The 27,842-nt window shown below is 47.6% G+C and overlaps 1 long non-coding RNA gene across 1 annotated transcript; it reads right to left on the bottom strand.

The window, feature by feature from the left end:
- Window positions 1-103: 103 nt before the first annotated feature.
- LOC146041677 (uncharacterized) lies at window positions 104-24,479 on the bottom strand. Its single transcript, XR_014463539.1, has 7 exons — window positions 24,433-24,479; window positions 23,166-23,215; window positions 22,109-22,210; window positions 12,936-12,968; window positions 11,391-11,417; window positions 5,876-5,935; window positions 104-1,145 (listed from the first exon to the last, which is right to left on the bottom strand). It is a non-coding gene; the product is annotated as an uncharacterized LOC146041677 (long non-coding RNA).
- Window positions 24,480-27,842: the final 3,363 nt, after the last annotated feature.

Raw genomic sequence — 27,842 nt, 5'->3', positions numbered from 1 at the left:
ATCATCTGCTAGGGGAGGGAGAATGACATCATCTGCTAGGGGAGGGAGAATGACATCATCTGCTAGGGGAGGGAGAATGACATCATCTGCTAGGGGAGGGAGAATGACATCATCTGCTAGGGGAGGGAGAATGACATCATCTGATAGGGGAGGGAGAATGACATCATCTGCTAGGGGAGGGAGAATGACAACATCATCTGCTAGGGGAGGGAGAATGACATCATCTGATAGGGGAGGGAGAATGACGTCATCTGCTCGGGGAGGGAGAATGATGTCATCGGCCACCCAGAAGCGCCTGTAATGCACGCGACCGCCGAGTAAGTCCTGGGTTATGCGCCAGCTATGAAGACCGGTGTCCTGAGGAAAAAACATTTGATGGTGAGGAAAAAACAAATAATTTTTCCCTAAACGCACGGATGCGAATGGATATGCATCCATACACATCCAATCACAAACCGAGCGCAGCCGTTCACAAGGCGGGATCTCGCTGGTGGGGGCCGGAGCAACAATTCATCACAAAGCGGCTGGATTCGGACCTGTGCGTTCATGCCTGAATCGGGCTCCAAGTGCTAAAGCTGAAAACGCGGCCAAGTCTCTGAAAATACCATTGTCCGAGGTTTAACCCACAGCCCCATATGTACTAAGCTCCTGGATGCGAGACCATCCAGAACCTGGAACCTGTAGGCAACGCCATCTGTAGATTGTGTTGTCTAATATAACCCTAAGGGTTTGTTTCTGTGCTCTGCATCGAGAGTCTTCCAATCAGATCCCTCTCAGTGTCCCTGCAGTGCACTCGTCAAAGGACACATCCGCGGAAGGACTCCTGGGTCAAGGACCACAAAGTCCTTGTATCGCAAAGGACCGCTCTGATCAGGAGAGCTATCTTGTGTTATTTAAATTTCATTTTTAGGTACATAGAAGTGTCGTCAATGGCGGTATTTACACTATAGGTGGCGGGATCCACTATGCAATTCTGCCCCAAATATGTTCCCTACCATCAGATTAATTTTGTTTTTGCAATTTAAAAATAAACAACAAAAAGACTCTATTTTCCGTACACATCATGTGACGTTCAGGCTGATGTCGTAGAAGGCCGATATCGTCTTCTCCAGCGGACATTTCTAGCGTTTCTCAGACCTGGGGACCTGGAACACAATGAGATCAACATTCTAATTGTGAGACCGTCAGGCGATTATACCAACGTGATTCATTCTGGGCCTCAGAGAGGAAAATCCCTTGCTGGGCAATAACACTACATGTAATCATTCGGCGATGTATGCCACAACAGTTCATTCTGGCACTTTTAGTGAGTGGCAAATGGTTTCCCTGGCACTCACCAGCCAGCAGTACCAGGAGGTGCCCAGTAATAGCCAGGAGTGAGGGACCATCAGTTATTTACATCCCGCCTAGGGAACCCAACTCAATGCTGAGTAACCTGGACATAGGGGAGGGGAAAGAAGGTCTTTTTTTAAATGGGTGAGGTATAACAGATTGATAATGTTATGGTCGACTTTCATTATGTTGACATCAAACAGCCGGAATGCATTCGGTTGACAATTGCATGTCGACTACATCAACAGTGTTGATCTGTCTTCAGGATACCCTTTTTTATATATAGGCTGCATTATCTGAGCCATGACATGTGTGACACATCTTACCTAGGTCTACGGTTTTGAAATGATCGAAGATGATCAATGGTGCAGCTAGAACGTTTTCTCCCCCCTGCTAAAATATATTCCAGCGGTTTGGCCTCTAGTGTTACAATTCCCTAGGAATCATGTGAATCTCCAACAACATGTGCAGGTTTAACCGTTGACCGCCTTCATGATAGTGCGGGTATAGATGTAACTATTTGTGGGGCATGTGTATGATAAAGGTGGAGGGTTAATTTACTAAGATGGGAGTTCTACTGAAGATGGGACGTTGCCCATAGCAACCATAGTAACATAGTCGTACTTTAGGTCTAAAGAAGACATACGTCCATCAAGTTCAACCTTTTACAGGACCCGTTAGAGGTTGTTGTCTAGATGTTTAATCCCCATTTGAAATTTTTTGCTGGGGGGCATGTGAGCCTCTGGGTTTTGTTACCCCGGTGTGAAAACAGGGGTGTAACCTCAGGGGATGACACACAATTATAGTCCAAGCCCCATCTATTCCCCACGGGTGGCAGCAGGAACTCCCAACTGCCGACCCCCCCCCCCCCCCGCCGCAGGACATTGCTGGCCCCGGGCGGGCCTCAGGAACAGTATAGTGTGCTGAAGTGCAGCAGTAGCGGAAACGAGCCATGCAACCGTACACTAGTTGGGGAGGTAGGGTGCTCAGGTGTTGTCATTGACTCCCCCCGAAAAGGTGAAAAACATGACTCTCTGCTGTTGACCTAAACATGGGGCTTAATTCAGGTTAGATCGCACGGCTGTCAATTCACTGGCCAATTATCGATAGACTGCACATGCGAACATCCCATAACTGGCTTTTTTCTGGGAGTATCAAGGAATGCGCAGGCATGCCCAGGTGTATTAGGTGAAGTCATGTGACGTCAGCTCCGCCCCTGATCAGCCTGATTCTATCACAGCCGCTGAGTAACTCCTGGGCTACGCACACACTGCACACACTGGGGAATCATTACATGGTGAGCGGCTGTTATCTGGGAGTGTCATGGAATACGCAGGTGTGGCCAGGTGCATGAGGGGAAGTCATGTGACGTCAGCTCCGCCCCGATCAGCCTGATTCTATCACAGCCGCTGAGTAAGTCCTGGGCTACGCACACACTGCACACACTGGGGAATCATTACATGGTGAGCGGCTGTTATCTGGAAGTGTCAGGGAATACGCAGGTGTGGCCAGGTGCATGAGGGGAAGTCATGTGACGTCAGCTCCGCCCCGATCAGCCTGATTCTATCACAGCCGCTGAGTAAGTCCTGGGCTACGCACAGACTGCACACACTGGGGAATCATTACATGGTGAGCGGCTGTTATCTGGGAGTGTCAGGTAATACGCAGGCGTGGCCAGGTGTGTGAGGGGAAGTCATGTGATGTCAGCTCCGCCCCCGATCAGCCTGATTCTATCACAGCCGCTGAGTAAGTCCTGGGCTACACACACACTGCACACACTGGGGAATCATTACATGGTGATCGGCTGTTATCTGGGAGTGTCAGGGATAATGCAGGCGTGGCCAGGTGTGTGAGGGGAAGTCATGTGACATCAGCTCCGCCCCTGATCAGCCTGATTCTATCACAGCCGCAGAGTAAGTCTTGGGCTACGCACAGACTGCACACACTGGGGAATCATTACATGGTGAGCGGCTTTTATCTGGGAGTGTCAGATAATACGCAGGCGTGGCCAGGTGTGTGAGGGGAAGTCATGTGACGTCAGCTCCGCCCCCGATCAGTCTGATTCTATCACAGCTGCTGAGTAAGTCCTGGGCTACACACAGACTGCACACACTGGGAAATCATTACATGGTGAGCAGCTGTTATCTGGGAGTGTCAGGTAATACGCAGGCGTGGCCAGGTGTATGAGGGGAAGTCATGTGACGTCAGCTCCGCCCCGATCAGCCTGATTCTATCACAGCCGCTGAGTAAGTCCTGGGCTACACACAGACTGCGCACACTGGGGAATCATTACATGGTGAGTGGCTGTTATCTTGGAGTGTCAGGGAATACGCAGGTGCTGCCAGGTGCATGAGGGGAAGTCATGTGACGTCAGCTCCGCCCTGATCAGCCTGATTCTATCACAGCCGCTGAGTAAGTCCTGGGCTACGCACACACTGCACACACTGGGGAATCATTACATGGTGAGCGGCTGTTATCTGGGAGTGTCAGGGAATACGCAGGCGTGGCCAGGTGTGTGAGGGGAAGTCATGTGACATCAGCTCCACCCCCGATCAGCCTGATTCTATCACAGCCGCTGAGTAAGTCCTGGGCTACGCACAGACTGCACACACTGGGGAATCATTACATGGTGAGCGGCTGTTATCTGGGAGTGTCAGGTAATACGCAGGTGTGGCCAGGTGTTTGAGGGGAAGTCATGTGATGTCAGCTCCGCCCCCGATCAGCCTGATTCTATCACAGCCGCTGAGTAAGTCCTGGGCTATGCACAGACTGCGCACACTGGGGAATCATTACATGGTGAGCGGCTGTTATCTGGGAGTGTCAGATAATACGCAGGCGTGGCCAGGTGTGTGAGGGGAAGTCATGTGATGTCAGCTCCGCCCCCGATCAGCCTGATTCTATCACAGCCGCTGAGTAAGTCCTGGGCTACACACACACTGCACACACTGGGGAATCATTACATGGTGAGCGGCTGTTATCTGGGAGTGTCAGGGATAATGCAGGTGTGGCCTGGTGTGTGATGGGAAGTCATGTGACATCAGCTCCGCCCCGATCAGCCTGATTCTATCACAGCCGCTGAGTAAGTCTTGGGCTACGCACAGACTGCGCACACTGGGGAATCATTACATGGTGAGCGGCTGTTATCTGGGAGTGTCAGGTAATACGCAGGCGTTGCCAGGTGTGTGAGGGGAAGTCATGTGACATCAGCTCTGCCCCCGATCAGCCTGATTCTATCACAGCCGCGGAGTAAGTCTTGGGCTACACATAGACTGCACACACTGGGGAATCATTACATGGTGATCGGCTGTTATCTGGGAGTGTCAGGTAATACGCAGGCATGGCCAGGTGTGTGAGGGGAAGTCATGTGATGTCAGCTCCGCCCGCGATCAGCCTGATTCTATCACAGCCACTGAGTAAGTCTTGGGCTACACACAGACTGCACACACTGGGGAATCATTACATGGTGAGCGGCTGTTATCTGGGAGTGTCAGGTAATACGCAGGCGTGGCCAGGTGTATGAGGGGAAGTCATGTGATGTCAGCTCCGCCCCCGATCAGCCTGATTCTATCACAGCCGCTGAGTAAGTCCTGGGCTATGCACAGACTGCGCACACTGGGGAATCATTACATGGTGAGCGGCTGTTATCTGGGAGTGTCAGATAATACGCAGGCGTGGCCAGGTGTGTGAGGGGAAGTCATGTGATGTCAGCTCCGCCCCCGATCAGCCTGATTCTATCACAGCCGCTGAGTAAGTCCTGGGCTACGCACACACTGCACACACTGGGGAATCATTACATGGTGAGCGGCTGTTATCTGGGAGTGTCAGGGATAATGCAGGTGTGGCCTGGTGTGTGATGGGAAGTCATGTGACATCAGCTCCGCCCCGATCAGCCTGATTCTATCACAGCCGCTGAGTAAGTCTTGGGCTACGCACACACTGCACACACTGGGGAATCATTACATGGTGAGCGGCTGTTATCTGGGAGTGTCAGGTAATACGCAGGCGTTGCCAGGTGTGTGAGGGGAAGTCATGTGACGTCAGCTCCGCCCCCGATCAGCCTGATTCTATCACAGCCACTGAGTAAGTCTTGGGCTACACACAGACTGCACACACTGGGGAATCATTACATGGTGAGCGGCTGTTATCTGGGAGTGTCAGGTAATACGCAGGCGTGGCCAGGTGTATGAGGGGAAGTCATGTGACGTCAGCTCCGCCCCCGATCAGCCTGATTCTATCACAGCCGCGGAGTAAGTCTTGGGCTACACACAGACTGCACACACTGGGGAATCATTACATGGGGAGTGATTGCGAATGGACTTGCAGCAAATCACACGGCATGCTAAGCAATTTGCAGGATTGAATGGGGTGAGGAAGTGTATACCTAATCGCAAGGTTGTGCAAATTAGCAGCCCTGCGATCATGTCTGAATCAGCCCATTGTCTGTGAGCTATCCCCCACCCTGTGGGTCTTATATAGTGGAGTTGAAGCAAGAACAGGGAATATTTAATTCATAAAAATGGGGGAATACTAATATCTTACTCACCAAACTGTGTCACAGCGCAGAGCACCAGGGTCAGCAGCCCGGATACAATCACCTCCCAAGCTGCACCAGAAGAGAAAGGAGACAATGAAGCACTTTATAGGTGTAGGGAAGTCCATGGTAATTCTACATCCACCTTGTATTACACATCAAATGGTTTGTTGTTCTAATATCGCTACAATCTATTATCACTGGAAGATAGAGGCCATATGTACCATATGTAACACACAAGCTGGTTTCATCGTGTGACTGTCAGTCTGGATTCCGACACCGATGGCTATTCTCCCTCGTGGGGGTCCAGGACCCCCATAGAGGGAGAATAGAATAACACTGTGCCAGCATTGTGGCAAGCGCAGCTTCTTTGCTCTCACCCCGCTGTCAGGCGGGATTCCGACATCGGACTAATGACTGTCGGAATCCCGACTCTCGTGTGTTATACCACACCCATTTCATCTACAGCAGGCATGTCCAAGCAGTGGCCCTCCAGCTGTTGTGAAACTACAAGTTCCATCATGCCCTGCCACAGTTTTGCTATTAGGGAATGCTATACTTATGGCAAGGCATGCTGGGAAGTGTAGTTTCACAACAGCTGGAGGGCCACTGTTTGGACATGCCTGGTCTACAGGTTTTAGACACTTATTTGTTAAAGTGATAATGGTGATGTCTAGGTAAGACCTAGGCAATGAATGAGCAGCGATGACCAAAAGCCAGCCCCAGGGCCACATGCAGCTCCCAAACCCTCACCTGTGGCCCCTAGCTGCTTTCTGCTTCATTGTTGGAAATGTTGGGTATAGCTTGGAACACTTGTGTAAAATTCTGTTACTGCAGAGAATAATACTGAAAGGTTGGGATGTTCTTAATCTGAAAATACGACCAAAGCTCTGAAAATCCCACTTACCGAGTTACTGGTCGTATTCCGGTATGTACCAAGCTCTGGGTCTGTAACTTGGAGCTGGGGGGTAATGCCAGCATTATATTGTGTTACCCAATCAGTGGCGCAATAGTGCCATAGTAGCCAGAGTGGAGTGGGGCGCAGGGTCTCGGCAGATTCCATGTGATCAGGCTATGTCTGGAATATGCTAATGTCCGTCACCTTGCAGTGGGCTAAATATCCTACTGTCAGGTAGTGCAGTGGGTACAGCGCTACCTGCAAGTGATGGTTTCTGGAAGCAGTGGCATGCCGTGAACATGTACCCCTGGGCAATGAACATTTAACCCCCTGGCAACAAGCATGTAATCCCCTGGCAATGAGCAAGAAACCCATAGCAATGAGAATGTAATCCCCCTGGCAACAAGCATGTAACCCCTGGCAATGAGCATGTAATCCCCTGGCCACAAGCAAGAAACCCCTAGCAATGAGAATGTATCCCCCTGGCAACAAGCATGTATCCCCTGGCAATGAGCATGTAACCTCTGACATTGAGCAAGAAACCTCTGTTAATAAGAATGTAACCACCTTACAACAAGCAAAAAAGGTACTTGTTTCCTATCTGGGCGCCCAGGTTTTCTACGTACGGCACCGTAATGAAATCGGATCGCATCGGATTCGGTACTCGATGATGTACGATGGCATACGATGCGATCCGATCCGATTTCATTTTAAATCGGATTGCATCGCATGCGGTGCACGATGCGATGCGATCCGATTTCATTTTTAGTGGACTGATAATGGCAATTTACCGCCCCATTACCAACGACACCACCACTATCCACGTGATCCCGAAGCGTGGCGAGGGGCGGCGGTACGCGTCCTCCGACTTTTTCATACCCCCACTATCCACGTCGGCGTGGAGTTGAGAATAGAATAGTGTGGCGAGCGCAGCGAGCCACCGAGCCCGAAGCGTGGCGAGCGCAGCGAGCCCCGTGAGGGGACGTGGATACCTTCACAGTTATACGCGTCCCCTCGCGGGCTTCACAGGTGTCCGTGGCAACGCGGACACCTGTGAAGCCCACGAGGGGACGCGTTTACCTGTGAAGGTATCCGCGTCCGCTCGCCACGCTTCGGGCTCGGTGGCTCGCTGCGCTCGCCACACTATTCTATTCTCAACTCCACGCCGATGTGGATAGTGGGGGTATGAAAAAGTCGGAGGACGCGTACCGCCGCCCCTCGCGGGGCTCGCTGCGCTCGCCACGCTTCGGGATCACGTGGATAGTGGTGGTGTCGTTGGTAATGGGGCGGTAAATTGCCATTATCAGTCCACTAAAAATTAAATCGGATCGCATCGCATCGCATCGTTCAATATCGTGTATGTGCATTTGTGGTATCCGATGCGATGCGATCCGATTTTTATACGGAAAATAGCATGGTGCGCAATTAACTTAGCGGGCGCCCAGATAGGAAACAAGTACCGCAAAAAAACATCTAGCAATAAGCATGTAAGCCCCTGGCAATGAGCATGTAACCTCCTGGCAACAAGCATGCAACATGTGGCATTGTGCAAACAACCTCTGGCAACAAGCATGTGACCCCTGGCAATAAGCAATCAACACTGGAAACAAGTAGGTAACCCCTGGCAATGAGCAGAAACCCCTGTCAACAATTATGTTGGCGGGGTTTGAAAAATGTCAAAATGATTGGCTGGTTGTTTATCACTCTCCATTTTATCACTTTTTGAAGCTTGATAGATCTGTCCCTTAGCGTGTTTCGTTACATTTCGGTGTGACATCAGCTACTCTGGGAAATGATACTGTGCGGCGTGTGGTTCTGGCACTGCCGACCATTCAGATTAATGGTAACTGGACCGGGGGGGAAGGAGCAGCCATTGCGGAGACATTTGTCATTCTTCCCTCGCTGGTGACATTACTCAGCCCTGAGCCGCGGGACACTAATGACTGGCGACCTCTGACCCCATAATGATTTTTGCGTTAATGAGAGTCCCTGAGGCAGACAGTACTCCGATGAGTGGCGAGCGGAGTAATTATTTATTAACAGCGAAACCTCAATGCAGATAGAGGTGATTATAATACCTTAGACCTGGTGCTCTGTATGAATCAGGCCCTTCTCGTGCGACTAACAATGGTTTCTTTGCACCACAAATTTAGACACACTGGTGCTCCATATCTATGCTGAACGGGCAACACCCCTGTACCCGTTACCTGCCACCATTAGCCTAGGCCGGTTTCTGCTACTCTACAAACTCTGTCATCTTCCTTCGGAAGGTGATGTTACTGCTAGGAACCAATCAGAATCAGCGTACCATTTTCTAGGATGCAACAGAGAAATGCAGCGGAGTAGCTAGGACACCGCAGCAGCATTATGGAGCTAGCTCCGCGTGGGCACAGGGTGGTGGCAGATTGTATGCGGTCTAGCCATTCACATGGAATCTGCTACAAGGGACCCAGCAAACATGGCCGCCGCCTTGTTGGAGACAGATGCTAGAGTTCCTTCCTGACCACTAGCGTCTATCAGGGGAGTGCAGTGCGTACAATCAGGGCCGGCGCTACCCACTCAGCAGCTCCTGCAAAGCAGGGAGGCGCCATACTGAAAAGGCGCTGTCTCCCTCCCTGCTCTGCTAAAGCTGCCTCAGACCTCATTGTCACTGCCTCCTGCACGCCGCCCGCAGTGCCTGTCTGACAGCGGGCGGCAGTATGGAGAGGCTGAGCAGCTCCCTGCACCGCGCACACACTGTCCTCCTCCTGCGACCTGCCCCCTCTTCCTCACGGACACTTGCGCTGAGGCATGTAGCGCTGTCTGTGAATGCCTGGATGACATGTCATGTCCGGATCCGCCCCCTGCCCATTGCTCCCTGCGCCTGTCAGCTGTCTACCAAATGACGAACAGGCAGCAGCGCCGCCTCCCCTTCCTTCCCTCTTCTCAATGTGCTGTGCCGCTGCCAGTCCTCAACACTCCGCCCCTCTATCTCCTCCCCTCCTCTTCCATCTCCTCCTTCTCTTCCCTCCTTTCCCCCTCAGTCACGAGTGCTGCGCATACTTTTTGTACCGCTTTCGGAACGCTTCGCACACACATTGCATGCATGCCATGCGATGCAATCTAGCCCATAACGTATGCGATTCTTGCAGAGTGTATGGGCACCTTTAGTGCCTGCGACATTTTGCGGACACATCACTGAGATGGTGTATGCATACATGTACATGCACCCGAGATCCTCCATAGGATCGCATGTTGCATACACTCCCACAATCGGGCTGCAGCTTGTTGCAATGGCAATGTGAAAGGGCGCAAAATGTATGGTTTGCAGGAGGGCGCCGGACACCCTTGCACCGGCCCTGCGTACAATGCTACCGGGATCTTGGAACGGTGGCGTGTTGTGAGCATGTAACCACTGGCAACAAGCATGTGAATGCCTGGCAAGGAGCATATAACCCCCTGACAACGAGCATAGAAAACCCCTGGCAAGGAGCATGTAACCCCCTGGTAACAACCATGTAACCCCCTGGCAATAAGCATGTAACCCTGGCAACAAGCATAGAAACCCCTGGTAAGGATCATGTAACCCCTGGCAGCTGAACAACCCCGACAACAAGCATGTTGGTAAAAATGTACATATATATAATTTTTTATGGCAGGGGGGGGTACAAAATGTCTAGTTATTCCACTGGAGAAATGATAGACAGAATCTGGGATGCTCTGCAGATCACAGTGGATGGGGCTTCACAAAGGGCCAGATTCTCTAAGCTTCAAAAGTGATAAAATGGAGAGTGATAAACAGCCAGCCAATCAGCTCCTGCCTGACATTTTTCAAACACAGTCTGTGACATGGCAGGTAGGAGCTGATTGGCTGGCTGTTTATCACTCTCCATTTTATCACTTTTGAAGCTTAGAGAATCTGGCCCATAATGAGGTACCGTGCCTATAGAACCAAGCAGTGTAGGCCTGGGGTATGAAGGCCCACCAATAGAATGCAGTTATAGAGGCACATGTTTAGGGGTGTGGTCAGTCTCCAGTGGGGGTGTGGCCAGCTGCCGCATTGGTTTGGCTTTCCAATAAACCCCACGTTTAATTGATTAGTGCATGAATATTCATACAGTTGTAACCATCACAGAGTGCAGGTGCTCCGCCCCTAGATCTCCCTCTCTCATATATATATATATATATATATATATATATATATATATATATATATATATATAGAGCAGATTATCAGGGCACTCCTCGGGACAGATATATATATATATATATAGCAGCTGTGACGGGCGGCACTCGGAGACTAACACCAACCACCCATCTGATAAATGGGCTGTTAGCCTCGAAACGTTGTTAAAAGTTTTTTGCACATTTACCGTTACACCGGCTGGTTGGTGTTGGTCTCCGAGTGCCTCCCGTCACAGCTGCTATACTCTAAGGACGGACAATCCAGGGAAGGCACCAGAGCAAGGTACACCGTGGGGGAGCCAGAGTGCCGGGGATCTCTAGAATCTATCTATCTATCTATCTATCTATCTATCTATCTATATAGATAGATAGAGAGAGAGATACACACACACACACACACACATATACTGTACCCATGTGGCCCAGACCAACCCTGGATCCGAGCCTGGTCATCTGTGAACTCACCTGGTCCGAGCTGTCCAGAACTATCCCCTATGAAGAAAGGCAGACGGTAAGAGTTACACTGTACATGATCACAATGTGTTATATACCGACAGCCTGTGGAATTACTCCAGGCCTTTGATTTTTGGGCTCATAAATGACTGTGACCCTGATTCAAGATGAACCGACCATCGATGTTTCAATATCACTGATGCTCCATGACCGATGCTGAATACTTTTTACCATCAATGGGGGAGAATCACATCAATGCTAAAGAAACATGATTTTTTCTTCTACGGTGTTGGGACACAGGGCCTGATTCAGCCTCGGTTACTGGGCTGCGAATTTGTAACCATTTGAGGATAATCCATCGATGGCCATCCCTCCAACCTAGTTATCATATTTATAATGTAGAGTTGGCAGATTACCCAGGAAAGTAAAAGAGGTGATGGAGTTCCTGCCGGTGGTACCCTACACCCCTACACAAGCCATAGACAGGTGCACTACATGCCAGCGCCAAGAGAGAATTCATAGCTCAACTTCCTAAATTTGGCGATGTGACCTACAGTAATGAGGTCTGCGTATGTTTGTGCAGTACTACCGCCGACCGTCTCTGCATCCTCCTACACCTGCCCCACACAGTTGTTTATACACATGGGGTCATTCACTATCAGTTACACCCACCATTATTTGGCTGCTGCATCTCCAGACCAGCAGTGGGACCCCTGCTTGGTTTTAATACAGGAATACACTCAGTGGTGGTTTTTACCTATGGTCTGCAGGGCTGCAGCCCCCCCCCCCAGGTAAAATCCACCACCGTGTGTAGCCAGATACAGTCCGTGAGACTGCTCTGGCTTCACTGTGACTGGCAGTGACTTCCTATTGGAATTCCGACCTGCCAGTCACCAAGGCAGTCCCATTGGGAGGTGTTCCCTCCCCTGGTACGCTACATTGGCTGTTGAGTGGCAGCCCATAAAAACCGGGTTCTGTGCATGCTCAGTATGAGGACGATGCTGCGCATGCGCCAGATCTGAATATGCTTCTATGGACCGCTGCAAAAGCAGCCCATAGAGGCTGGACAGAGTTTGCACATGCGCAGACATTGCACAAACCCTGACCATCGAGGCTGGGGCGATCCTGAATTGGCCCCTAAGTTCTCCGCGTCTCACAAATTGATCTTGTAGAATTGCACATTTGGTTGTTTGTTTAAAAATCAAAGTTAAAAATGGACTTTTGGCCCTAGAGTTCTTTCTCTGGATGCATCGACGCAGCGCGGCTAAGATGATCACTTTTGCTCGGCTACTCTACAAACCACCAACCCTCGTTATAAAAATACATATTTTAATTAGCATGCAAATTTTTCACAAGGGCCAGCTAGCTTTTCATAACTACCCTCTGCAGTTAGAGCTGCGACAGCAGACAAATCCCTTCTCTAACACGTAAAATGCTCATAGTTTATTGCTAAGTGCCTTCTCCTAAATGTCCACTAGATGGCACCATGAAACAGCTTAAATATAATATTACATCCCCGCCATGAAATCACAGCATTAAATAAACTGTAAAACTCACCTGTTATTTTTATTTGAGATTTCGGTTCAGTACCTGAAAAAGAGAGAAGTTAATAATCAGTGTATTGTGGTGGTGTGAAGCATCTCACTGGCAATTACCATCCTGACAAACCCCCAAGTACCACCCAGCACTGAATGTAATGTATATCTCTGCATGACCTTTTATTAAGATAGCAAACAGCCACTGACATGCATTATGATGAATATTGCAGCAGCCTATCCTATCTTTAAAAATAAATAAAAATAAAAGCTGCTCCTTACCTCTTTGGGGGGAATTAAAGCATTCTGCACACCAGCAGCCACTAGATGGTGCCTGACAAAGCAATTCAATTGTTGCTCCATTCGGGTGCGTTTTGTCGGCCTGGCTGACATTACTCATGATAGGAGCTAGTTTGACCATAGAAAAATAATAATGGGGAATTTGTACTCAAAATAACTATGAGGAACGCACACTGACAGTGCTGTGTCAGCAACTTAGCCAACATTTATAGAAACAAGGCAGCAGTGGCATACAAGATCACGGATGTTGTTCCTGGAGACAGTTACTAATATTGCTGTCCCGTGTGTTGAGCCGACCGCCAACAGATCACAGCCTGACATAGACGGAACTGCTGATGTGACCACTGCCACTTCCTGCCATAGATAATAACAGCGGCGTGTGTCATTGCAGTAATGTCAGTGCAATACGTCTGATCCAGGCTACAAGTATCACTTAGATCCCTCCTTATGCTGGGTACACACCAGGACGACTAGGGCACGATTCTGTCAATTTAGATCCAATTCCGACCGGTTGTATGCAGATTGTATGTACTATCGTGTGTTTTTGACATTTATTTGATCCGATTCCGATCAAATGCGCGTTCACGCCGCTCGTTTGGTCGCATCTTTGGTCCTACGTGCTGCAGGTAGGATCTGTCAATCCCAGGCCGACCGACCGTCAATCGTATGCAGATCGTGAGTGTTTTTTGCCGCCTCCGTCGTCCGTCCGTCGGTGCGTCCGTCGTTTGATCCAGCCTATTTGAGTGGCATTTCCTAAACACTCCCCCGGCGCCATGTTTTTCCACATAGCAAACAGCGCTGGCGCAGCAGTTGGACTCTCCTTCTTGTCTCATCTCCCAGAACAACAACCTGGTATGTTTGCACTCCCAATGCTCTTCTATGCATGCCCACTGTTGCCACCAATGTATATAGTGTGTATAAAGCACTGGTTTGGCAACCGTGCACCCGACCATGTCACTGTTTTTTTTGGGTGGGCCCCATGTCTGTGTGTATACATATAACCAATGTCCACCATTGCAGTATTCCAAGCACTCCTCTCTGCTAGGCCCCATTCACCTGTGTGTGTGTGTTTGTGTATATATAGATATATATACATAAACCATTGTCCACCATTGCAGTATTCCAAGCACTCCTCTCTGCTAGGCCCCATTCACCTGTGTGTGTGTGTTTGTGTATATATAGATATATATACATAAACCATTGTCCACCATTGCAGTATTCCAAGCACTCCTCTCTGCTAGGCCCCATTCACCTGTGTGTGTGTGTTTGTGTATATATAGATATATATACATAAACCATTGTCCACCATTGCAGTATTCCAAGCACTCCTCTCTGCTAGGCCCCATTCACCTGTGTGTGTGTGTTTGTGTATATATAGATATATATACATAAACCATTGTCCACCATTGCAGTATTCCAAGCACTCCTCTCTGCTAGGCCCCATTCACCTGTGTGTGTGTGTTTGTGTATATATAGATATATATACATAAACCATTGTCCACCATTGCAGTATTCCAAGCACTCCTCTCTGCTAGGCCCCATTCACCTGTGTGTGTGTGTTTGTGTATATATAGATATATATACATAAACCATTGTCCACCATTGCAGTATTCCAAGCACTCCTCTCTGCTAGGCCCCATTCACCTGTGTGTGTGTGTTTGTGTATATATAGATATATATACATAAACCATTGTCCACCATTGCAGTATTCCAAGCACTCCTCTCTGCTAGGCCCCATTCACCTGTGTGTGTGTGTTTGTGTATATATAGATATATATACATAAACCATTGTCCACCATTGCAGTATTCCAAGCACTCCTCTCTGCTAGGCCCCATTCACCTGTGTGTGTGTGTTTGTGTATATATAGATATATATACATAAACCATTGTCCACCATTGCAGTATTCCAAGCACTCCTCTCTGCTAGGCCCCATTCACCTGTGTGTGTGTGTTTGTGTATATATAGATATATATACATAAACCATTGTCCACCATTGCAGTATTCCAAGCACTCCTCTCTGCTAGGCCCCATTCACCTGTGTGTGTGTGTTTGTGTATATATAGATATATATACATAAACCATTGTCCACCATTGCAGTATTCCAAGCACTCCTCTCTGCTAGGCCCCATTCACCTGTGTGTGTGTGTTTGTGTATATATAGATATATATACATAAACCATTGTCCACCATTGCAGTATTCCAAGCACTCCTCTCTGCTAGGCCCCATTCACCTGTGTGTGTGTGTTTGTGTATATATAGATATATATACATAAACCATTGTCCACCATTGCAGTATTCCAAGCACTCCTCTCTGCTAGGCCCCATTCACCTGTGTGTGTGTGTTTGTGTATATATAGATATATATACATAAACCATTGTCCACCATTGCAGTATTCCAAGCACTCCTCTCTGCTAGGCCCCATTCACCTGTGTGTGTGTGTTTGTGTATATATAGATATATATACATAAACCATTGTCCACCATTGCAGTATTCCAAGCACTCCTCTCTGCTAGGCCCCATTCACCTGTGTGTGTGTGTTTGTGTATATATAGATATATATACATAAACCATTGTCCACCATTGCAGTATTCCAAGCACTCCTCTCTGCTAGGCCCCATTCACCTGTGTGTGTGAATAGCAATCTGCACAATAAAATGTATAGTGGTTTTCATAAAAGTTTATTAACATTTTAAATACTTAAAACATAAGAACTAGGTAAACTGGTAACTATAACTATAAAAATTTAAATATGAAACAAAACATGGGTATAACTATAACAACTAAAATGGTTTTATCTTTTTACAGTCCCAATGTCCAACGCAAAGGAACAAGAGTTTTTGGAAGGGTTTATTGAAAAATATCGTACACACGAATGCCTGTGGAGAACCAAATCCAAGGAGTATTCAAACAAAATGAAAAGAAACCAAGCCTTGGAGGAGTTGGCACGCTACAGTCTTCCATTTCACCCAGAGGCCAATGTTGAATGGGTGAGGAAACGCATCCAGAATATGCGCACGGTGTTCTTAAAGGAACACAAGAAGATGGAGGCTGCAAAGAAGTCTGGTGCTGGAGTCGACGAGATGTATCAAACATCGCTCTGGTACTATGACCGGTTGACATTCACCCTCAGCCAGGAGTCGATGAGGACAGGAGTAGTCCTTATGGTCGAACAGGAAAACCAAGAAGTCGCGGCGCAGGAGGAGGAGGAGAATTCGCAGTCTGCATCGGTGAGTCTATTTTTTTGGCTATCTAATTGATTCCTCCTGCCAATCCACAGCGCCCTCCCCATTAAAGTAGGCCATGTACTCTTCCCTCACCTGTTTGGCTCGTGCACTCCCTGTGTAGCGTTGTGTTGGGGTTTGCAAGGAGGATATCTGCACTACCTCCTCTGGCAGTTCTTGGTCTTCTTGGAGTGCTGTGCCTGTAGCCCTTTGCTGTGTGGCTTTTCTGCGGAGCAAATTGTGCAGGACACAGCACGCCGTGACAACCCAGTCAATTTTGTCCACCCTCAGGTTAATGGCAGTGTGAAAAATGCGAAACCGGCTTGCCAGGATGCCAAAAGCATTTTCCACAACACGCCGTGCCCTGGATAGCCTGTAGTTAAAGATCCTTTTGTCATGGTTCAGGCCCCTTTGCGCATATGGCTTCATGACATGCTCGTGCAGGCCAAAAGCCTCGTCAGCCACAAAAACAAAGTTAAGCCCCTGTTTAGTTTCCTGGACAGACGGCAAGTGAAGGGTGTTCGCTATGAGCCTTTCGTAGAACTTTGTGTCCTTGAAAGTGCCACCATCCGATGCACGGCCATTCCTTCCTACATCCAGGAAGATAAACTCATAGTTGGCATTCACCACAGCCATTAGTACAATGCTAAAATAGCCCTTGTAATTAAAATAGTAGGAACCACTATTGATAGGCTGGGCTATGCGGACATGTTTGCCATCAATGGCTCCACCGCAATTTGGGAAGTTCCATCGCTGTTCAAACTCCTCTGCGATGACTTTCCATTCATTCACGCTGGTAGGGAACTGAAATTAGAAGTAAATAGAATTGATTAGTAAACATGTTCAATTTTTTTACAGCTTGGTGACTACCCACCTGCAACCCCAGACCTATCTGTCCTATCTGATAATGCATGCACATCTAACGAAGTTCCTACTCCGGCACGCACTCCGCCACCCACCCTGGAACCCACTCCACCACTCCCCCGTGCCAAAAAAATGCGTGGCAAAGGAAAAAAAGGAGAAGCAGCGGCACATGAAGAATTTATGATGCGGGCACATCAAGTCCTGCAAAGAAACCCGGACAAACATGACAACTACTTCACTTATGTGGCAGAGTGTGTTCGCAACATGGCTCCTGACCAGCAACTTACTTTTGAAAAGTTATGCATGGAGTTGGTGTATAATGGCAGTTTAGGGTATCTCAACAGTGGCACTAAAATAGTTGGCATTGGTAGTGCACCAGACACACCACTGTCATTAGAATCACCAGTGCCTACTCCGCCTGCCACCGTAGCAGGCCAGTCGAGCACAATTCCAACACATACCCAGTCAACACCTACACAGCCTTCTCAACCCCCCCAGTACCGTCAATTCTACAGTTCTTTACTGATAGAAGATCCAGAGTGTCCTGTTTTTGAGGATCTGTCTTAAAAAATAGGCTACTTTATCATTTACCATCGACATGGTCTCAGCTGCAGGTATGTGATGGCCACTGCTCACATGGCGTATGGCGCACATCAATGGGGCCGGGACCATTGCATCTGCGCCATGCGCCATGTGGGCCGCAGCCTTTACATATCTGCAGCAGACATCCTCTGCCACACAAGGGCCACAGTGTGTATTTTTGTTTATTTATATGCTGCTACCTGTACCTGCATTACCAGAGGGAGAACAGGATTCTCCTCAATCTGGATAGCAAACTCCATTTATTGCCCTTTTGTCTTTACCAATAGTATGGGGTACTGTGCGGCAGACATGGTCTCGGCTGCAGGTATGTGATGGCCACTGCTCACATGGCGTATGGCGCACATCAATGGGGCGGGGGCCATTGCATCTGCGCCATGCGCCATGTGGGCCGCAGCCTTTACATATCTGCAGCAGACATCCTCTGCCGCACAGTACCTTATCCCTACTGTTGTAAGGGCATGTTCCAGAAGTTACCAGAGTGTCTTTTGTCTTGGTTTTCTACATATATGCTGCTACCTGTACCTGCATTACCAGAGGGAGAACAGGATTCTCCTCAATCTGGATAGCAAACTCCATTTATTGCCCTTTTTTCTTTGCCAATAGTATGGGGTACTGTGCCGAAGACATGGTCTCAGCTGCAGGTATGTGATGGCCACTGCTCACATGGTGTATGGCGCACATCAATGGGGCGGGGGCCATTGCATCTGCGCCATGCGCCATGTGGGCCGCAGCCTTTACATATCTGCAGCAGACATCCTCTGCCACACAGTACCTTATCCCTACTGTTGTAAGTGCCTGTTCCAGAAGTTACCAGAGTGTGTTTTTTGTTTTTTTATATGCTGCTACCTGTACCTGCATTACCAGAGGGAGAACAGGATTCTCCTCAATCTGGATAGCAAACTCCATTTATTGCCCTTTTGTCTTTACCAATAGTATGGGGTACTGTGCGGCAGACATGGTCTCAGCTGCAGGTATGTGATGGCCACTGCTCACATGGCGTATGGCGCACATCAATGTGGCCGGGACCATTGCATCTGCGCCATGCGCCATGTGGGCCGCAGCCTTTACTTATCTGCGGCAGACATCCTCTGCCACACAGTAGCCCGTACTTATTGGGAAAGTTTAAACTGGGTCATACATACTTAAATCTTTATATATAGTGTGTGTTTTTGTACAATATCTTTTATATATGGTATTATAATATATTTTTGTTGACACAATCTATTTACTATTTTACATGTTTTAACCATGAAAGGCCTAAAAAACCTGTTTCTGTCCTAGGCCTAAATTATAAATAAAAATATTTTGTTTGCACAATAAAGTGTACAGTGTATATTTCATCCTTACCTTGCAATACTGGTACTGCAGCACCTTCACAATGGCTTTGCAGGTCTCCGGGATGATGAGGCCTAAAGCTTGCGGGGAGATGAGGGATCCAAACTTTAGGTCAGCAAGAGACCGTCCTGTCGCCAGAAACCTCAGGGTGACCACCAGCCGTTCCTCAGCAGGGATAGCCATGCGATACTTGGTATCCTGCTTCTCGATGTGGGGAGTCACCAGACGCAGCAATTCCTGGAATGTGGCATCATCCATCCTCAAGAAGTTACGGAAATCGTCTGGGTTATTCTCCCTGATGTCCCTGAGCAGTGGCATGTGCGAACGAGTCTGACGCTGAAGTAGCCACTGCTTTGTCCAGCATGATCTTTCTCTCCTGCGCTGGGCTCTCTGACGCCTGAGCTTCAAAACTGCATAATAGAGCAGGTACTGTTGCTGGTGACTACCCATCACTGCATTCTCCATAGTGCAGGGTTAAAAGACACTTTGTAATGGCAGGCAAAACAAAGTAATGTGTAAATAGCTATGTCCAGCGTTCAGCAGGTATAAACCAAGCCTCACTAGTAACAAAGCAGAAATACACTGGTTTAAAATGGCTGCTGCTATTCCTATCCCCCTCTGCTAGTCCTCCCCCTCTGCTAGTCCAGCCCCTTCATTCAAATTTCAAAGGCCCATCTGACGACGGTCGCATGTGTTCTTGCAAAAAAAACAAAAACCAGCGATCCGACCGTCTTAACGACCATCGCGGGCGCATCGGGATCGGATCTAGATCGTTCCGCAAAAAAACACAATTTTTGCTAATCGTTTGCTGGGGACTGCCTGGGAGCTCCCGGGAAGTCCAATGCGGGGTACACACCAGGACGACCCGCTCACGATGCACATCGTGAGCGGGTCGTCAGTGTCTCGTCCGACCCGCTCACGATGACGCGGGAGGGCACGACCCGCTCACGATGTGCACCGTGAGCGGGTCCGATCCGATGGCGACCCGCACCCGGTTCTATGGTCGTCATTGAGATCCTACCTGCAGCAGGTAGGATCTCAATAACGACCGACCGACCCGCGGGACCGCGCATCGGATCGGAATCGCTCCACACCAGGTCAGAAAAGGGCCCAATCAGCACACAATCTACATCCGATTGATCGGAATTGGATCTAGATTGTGCTGATCGGGCCCTAGTCGTCCTGGTGTGTACGTTCCATGGTCGTCTATCGGTCGTGAACGACGGTGGTCGTCCTGGTGTGTACCCCACATTAGATTAATGTACTAATTACAGTCCAGTCTAGTTCTTTATTAATAACATAGGACTTTATTTTGGGAAATTCTATGCACCCCATCAGGAATTGTGCGGCCCAAGACTGATAAATTAGGCAGGGCTAATGCTGATCCTCACCTCTACAGGGGGAATTCAAGTGTCTTGCATGTTGGCAGCCTGTAGAGGGCACCAGACTCCGCTTGGCGCACACTACTGGTAACTAGATGACTTATTAATGCCTCTTCTATGTGCACTTGTGGGTTTGCCCATCTGAGGGGCAGGGACAGAGGAGGTGGTGCGAGGGGACATGCACACGGTAATGATAACAGCCATCATTGTGTGGTCTGCTGCTGCACATTTACAGGCTACAAGTATTGGAGGTCAATGTCGACAGGTTTGGATATTGAAAACTTAAAAAAAACCTCATATTTACCTTTTCATGTCGACCTTTTGTCGACATTTGCATATTGACCTTTTAATGTTGACCTATTGTCTACCGAGACGTACTTCTGCTGTGCTACAATATCTGTATCTGACTCTGTATCTCAGGGCTGGGCTGGCCATCTGGCTCTCCTAGTTAATGCCAGAGGTTCAGTTGTCCGATGGGCCAGTTTGGCCTGATTGTCTAGCTGGGTATCTCAGCCAACTGATGCAGAGAGACATTAGTGTGCGGCAAAGTCCACACCTCCTGACTAGAACCATGCCCCTACTAGACCACAACCCTTCTCATAAATGGGGTGAATCACAGCCGAGTCCGTTGCTGTGACTATAACATATAGCTCTAAAAATGGATCTTTGGGAATTTGTGCATCTGAATTCTTGTAATTCCTACATCTTCATGATGAAACACCACCACTTAATTAATGAGTCCTTTTTAAACTCATCTATGGCTCCTTGTGCAGTGGGAAGGAGATTGCAACGCACTGAAAACAAACAAATGCAAATATAAAACTACAACAACACAATTGATGTGCACTTTCCAAAGATTTTTTATTATTTCATTTGCTAAAGCCACCAGATTGTCAGGCCACAAAATTCCCAACTTGCTTATGGATCTGGCCACCAAATTTATTTGCCACAAAACACTGGAATGTCCGATATACTGAGACACATGCAAATCAATGCGTATAGGCAAAATGATGATGGGATTTTAGCATCTGATTGGATGGCCTTTGTTTCTATTAATTTCCCATCTATAATCGATGACGCAGACCCTGGAACCATCGGATCTTCAAAATGGGGCCACACACCCCCTTTTGACGAACAGTGTAAAGCAGGCATTCCCAACCACGGTCCTCAAGGCACACCAACAGTGCAAGTTTTAGTGGTATCCGGGCTTCAGCACAGATGGTTTAATCAGAATCACTCAGGTACTAATTAAGTCACCTGTGCTCAAGCCTGGATATCTACAAAACCTGCACTGTTGGTGTGCCTTGAGTCAGTAAGGAGCTGATTGCCTGGACGTTTATCTCTCCTTATCACACTTACATTTATCTAAAGTACAGGCTTAGTACATCTGCCCCAATATATGCTACCCTAATATTTTGTGGAGAGACACCAAACAGCAAGACAGCACGTTCCCTTTCACAAACAGTCATTTGTATTGTAATCACTGACCGGAACCTCCAGACCCTGCATCGTTGTCGTCATTAGAATCCTCCTTTGAGTTCTCCATTGGATTTTCATCCTCTGTAATTTCGGTCTGCTCTACAGCCTTGACTGGAAGAGAGAGGGGAATGTGATGAGAATTATTTTTTTTTGGATGAGGGGCGTAACCGACGTACCAACAGGACTGCCTTAAACTGGGATAGTCTGTATCATCACTATTTTTTTTTTATATTATCGATCTGTGCTTTAAAGTATGTACACGGTTTTATCGATTTAACTTCTTTTTTTGGTTGAACTTAACCCTTTGAGAGCCAAGTGCCAATTTGTCAAAATAGGTGTGAAAATTGCCAAGAAAGCATGTTTTTTCCATCATGATGACCTGTAATATTACCCTATATAGGAAATATAATATTTTTAATGCAACATTTTTTTATTTTAATTTATAGAACAAATGTGAGGGACGCTGGTATGGTTAACGGTTATTTTGTACATCTCTCTCTTTGTTTGCACTCAAAGGGGTAAAAACTTATAGAAAGGATTTTCCAATTAACTGCTTAACTGTTCATTTTTAATTATTTAGTTATTAATATTATTATAATTTTTTTTTAAAGAAAACATTTTTTTCTTCTTTTATACATCGCAACGGAACCATTGAAGCATTGGCAACATCGTGACCATCCCAACTTTGATTTTCCTAGTGACTGTCCACCTAAGCAGAGATCAGGTATACACACCGGTCATTTACATTTCCCCAGCCACTGACGGAGGGTACCGATGTGCTGACCGATAAGCAGGTACCGATTAAGGTCTGCTTAGGCCTGGAGCTGAAACGATTGATGGACCTATGCTAAATAGTTACCTTCTCCTTCCTTGGCCACGCGCTAGCAGGAGGCAATGGGACCACTGCCCCCTCTTTGCCCCTCCCGCAGGTCTGGGCCCAGGTAAAGAGTGCCCCCCATCTTGGGAACACTGATACACAGTATTTTTTCAGAGGCAGCTTTATTACACCTAATAATAAAACTGTTCTATTGTTTCCAATCCATAGTATAAAGGGGACACAACTTACCAAGTGCTGCAGGCACTAACAGCAGAATGACGGCCCAGGAAAGCTTCATCCTTTAAATAGAAAACACAAAATAACCAGAAAATAAAATACCACTGTACGAAAAGGTAAAGACTCAAGGTGCCTACACACGGATAGATTTCATGTACAACCCAACGTCTATCCAATTTCACTTGAAATTTTAGAACACTCCTGATCATACCCACACACACAGATCGATGTGGCCAAATTGTTCATGACATTTCATTCATCTTTCCACCTGCTGAAAAGATCTGCAGGCTCGATGAACAACCGGCGGGTGCAAACTGGAAGGTTAGATCCTAGACATTGGTGCGTCCATGTCTGTGACTGCACCTACAGATGCAGTTGCACCCCCACCGGCGGCCATGTCCAGGTGGACATTTTGCAATATGCCATTGTTGCAGATGCAATTTCCGTTGGTGCAGCCGATAGCGCATCTGTGTACGCACATTGATAGATGAATGCCACAGCCCGGGGCCAATCTCAATAGAATGCCGATTAGCCACAGACTTAAAAAATAGACAGCGGATGCAACAAAAGATGCAAACGCTACTGCAACAGTGTCCAACGTGGAATCACCCCAATAGTCTTTTAGTCTCGGACACCTTCCTTAGTTGGCTACCACTGGTGTAGGACCACTGAAGCTATTTTCTTGGCACTCAACAAACTCTGATATTGTGGCCAAGTAAATAAAACACTTGCTTGGTCCCACGGATTCTGTCATTTTGGACGCTATGACCCAAACTGGCATTCCCACCTAAAAAATAAAACAATTTTCTTCATTGATTTTTTTGGTAACCAGATTCAATGGATAATGTTATATTATAAATGTGTGAAGAACGTCGACGGAAAATAGCTCTCCATTATCCAAGTTGTTTTTACTAAAGTTTTGGTTGTACTGGTTCTACTAAAATTCTCAATTTGATTGTATTTTTTTTCCCACACAGCGACTAAGAATATACATCTACAGATACGAGATCAGTCCTCTACAAAGCTTCAACGCAAAGTAGAATTTATATTTCTTCAGAACCTGGGCTCCTGCTCTATTTTGCAAGAATTACCGTCTGTATCTGTGGCTCAGACTAGTTCCCATATTATCACAGTTATGCAAGGCACAGCCGAAATTACCAGCTTGTTTACGAGTGACCAAGTTGATGATCAAGTCTACACTCTGTTCCGTTAGGGTCTCTGTAAGCTTTATGTAGCCAGGTTGTGGATGGATATGCGACCAGGCGGCAGATGGGCTTACCTGTGTCTTCAAGAGCATCAACAGCAAAATCTGTCACCGACTGTGCAAGAAGCATTTATGCGTCAGCAAGTATTAGTGTCAGCAGATCAGTGTCTGTGGGTTACCACTTCCTCTACAGCCTATATTGAAAGAATAAGAAACTACATAATGCAGTTTTGTTGAATACAAGAGACCTGTATGTGGGCGTCCTCTAGCCAGGGCCATCTTAATGTATTAGCTCAATGGGCACCTGCCCAAAGACCCGCCAATTCTATGGGCCTTCAAGCTGGGGAGAATAGGGTTGTGGTCATCTTACGCCTGAGCTTCTTGGGAGGAAGCAGAGAATGCGGCTTGTGAATCACACACAAACAGATAAGATAAGATAAGATAAGAATACTTTATTGTTATTAACAATACATCACAACAATGCACTGTCAACAAAACTTAAACACAAGGACCTACACAAAGAAAAAACATTTAGGGCAATTCCCATGTCACTTTACAGCATTTAGCATACGAACAGCAGTGGGAAAGAAACGATTTGTCATACGCTTTGTACGTGCCAAAATACTGCGATAACGTTTTTGTGATGGCAAAACTTCAAAAGCCTTGTATTCTGGATGGCTTGGATCTGCTAAAATACAATTTGCCTTCTTTAGCAATCTATTTTTATATAGATCATGGGCGCATGGTAAAGACACCCCTATAATTTTGCCTGCAATTTTAATCACACGATCTAACGCGGTCCTCTCAGCCACGGTACAGCTCCCGAACCAAACTATGATTCCATAAGTTAAGACACTCTCCACAATGCCCCTATAGAATCGAGTTAGTGTGTTAATGTCGGAGCATACAGCCTTAAGTTTTCTCAAAAAGAAAAGCCGTTGCTGAGCCTTCTTAACCACCATGGTAGAGTTTAAAGACCACGTAAGATCATTTGAAATGAGTAGCCCCAAAAATTTAAAAACCTGCACCTCCTCAATAGGCTTATTCTCAATAAAAATGGGAAGTATTGGCCTACCACAACCTCGCCTGAAATCTATTCTCATCTCCTTGGTCTTACAGTACGAGCAGGCAGCATTCTCACCCTGCCGCCAGACAATAAATGGCTGTCAGCATGCTGATTGGTGAGTAGTTGGAGCCACCCACCAATCAGAAAGCAGCATGCTCTTCCTGCTTCTCACCCTGCAGCCAGACAATAAATGGCTTTCGGTATGCTGGTTGATTGGTGTATAGATCCAGCCACCCACCAGAGTCCAGCATTATTTTCCTGCTTCCCAGACTGCAGCCAGACAGTATATGGCTTTCAGCATGCTGATTGGTGTATTTCTTCTGCCTCCCACCAATCAGAGGGCAGCATGCTCTTCCTGCTTCCCAGACTGCAGCCAGACCTTGAATGGGCTGTCAGCATGCTGATTGGTGTATAGCTCCAGCCACCCACCAATCAAAGTCCAGCATTCTCTACCCGCTTCTCGGCCTACAGCCAGACAGTGGGCTGGATTGTTTACATTTTTCCCATGCAGGGGCGTGAAGGGCCCATTTTCCCAGGGCCTACAATGCGGTAGAGACTGCCCTACCTCTAGCCACCGTATACCTCTGTAATTGCTAAATATTTGATAAGATTTTTATTGTTCAGTCTTACTACTCAGGTGAAATAATACCCCTCACTTATTAATCATAGGGGTAGATGGGAACTGAAAGTGGCCCTGGAAAATCTTGTAGACGCGACCCAAACACAGGCAGCATCAAAAGGTATAACATACAATGTAGTGACAGCAGAGTTTCTGTACGGCACATATGGAATAACAGAAGGAATAAGGACAATGCAGTGTAAGTGTGGTAGACAGTCTGTAATGCAGAGCCATACGTCCAAAAAGAACTGCCTCTGTGGTACTTCACCCCAATGGGAATTTTCCCTGTGAGCCCTATGGCCAGCCCTCCCCTGACAAAACACATTTAGGAACATTCCAGCTGATGTTTACACACTTTAAGGATTGTTACCTTACCCATTTAAGTTTGGCAGATAGAGTGACCAGCATGGCCCGGCGGCTAATGTCAGACTAGCTGCCGGTCACTATTACAGTCCAGCCTGGTGGCTAGTGTGACCAGCATGGCCCGGCCTGGTGGCTAGCGTGACCAGCAGTATAAAAATCCACATTTCAAATATTTACAATTGATGAATTACTGTAGTTTACAGATTGGCCAGGAGTCCGGCCAATACGTGCATGGAATGTAACAAGCCAATCAACAATCATCAAGATAGGTCTCATGTCTTATTAATGGAACATACAGAGATGGCCACTTATTCTTCCTGCACTGTACATGGACAACACATGTGCATAGTGAAACACAGGCTAGTTTCACACACTCCGGCTCCTGCCGGACGGTGAAATCCCGTACGGCCAGGTAGCCGTGCAGCACACAATAGTTTATCATGGAGGGGATGGCCACAGCCCGGCAGCCGTCCCTTCCAGTGGCGGGATCCGGCTGCAGCCGTGCGGCCGGGCCGTGGCCGTCCCGTGTGAATGGACACAATAGTGTCCATTCACAACTAATGTGTGCGGCACGGCTCCCTGGCCGTGCGGGATTTCACCGTCCGGCAGGAGCCGGAGTGTGTGAAACCAGCCTGACAGTTGTCTCTTTCACATGCACCAGCTCCGTGAGCCAGTGCTGTGTAAATTTAGGGTGGAAACTGAAGTGGTCAGTTGGTGGCAGTGGTGAGCTAAAACCACATACCAAATTACCGGTGTGTGTGAAAGGCCCCCATCGCCCTCAGCACACACTGACCTGTGAGGACAGGACGGCCAGGGCACGGCAGCCGGGCACTGCAGTGGTAAGATCCGCCAGCTGCGCCGTGACCGTCCCGGTGTGAATGGACACATAGCTGTCCCTTACACACTGCAGGGACGGCACGGCTTTTAAGCTGTGCGGGAATTCGCCCTGCGGCAGGAGCTGGACAGTGTGAAATAGCCCTAAGGGCAGTATTCAATGAGGATAACCCTGTTTCACAGCGAATTTGTGCTATTTTCACGTTAGAAGGTGATTTTTTGTGTCAGAAAGTGAGTCACCCTATTCAACGTGCACTTCTCTCCGTCTTTCTAAGTGATTTTCTCCGTGTGTCGCCGTGTAGCAAATCGCCATCTTTTCATGGTGAAGTGGAAAGTGAACTTTTAAAATAAAGTTTTTTGTTTTTTTACATTTGGTGTCAAAAACTCAGGAATTTTATTCTGAGAAGGGGCATGCTATTTTTATTCATGTGCTTATAGCACATGAATATATATTTAATAAAAAAAAAAATATATATATATTTCTCTTTCGTCCAGTCCGGTGACACAACTTTACATTGGGATGTAGAGGGGTCCGCCAGGAGCCAGGCACCTATGCTTCAATTCTTTGGAAGCAGGCTCCTCCCTTCTGCATCCCATCATGCT

The sequence above is a fragment of the Crinia signifera genome, chromosome 19 (assembly GCF_055691185.1).
Source record: "Crinia signifera chromosome 19, ASM5569118v1, whole genome shotgun sequence".
In the NCBI taxonomy this organism is placed as follows: Eukaryota; Metazoa; Chordata; class Amphibia; order Anura; family Myobatrachidae; genus Crinia; species Crinia signifera.
This window is presented reverse-complemented; position numbering and strand designations above follow the sequence as displayed.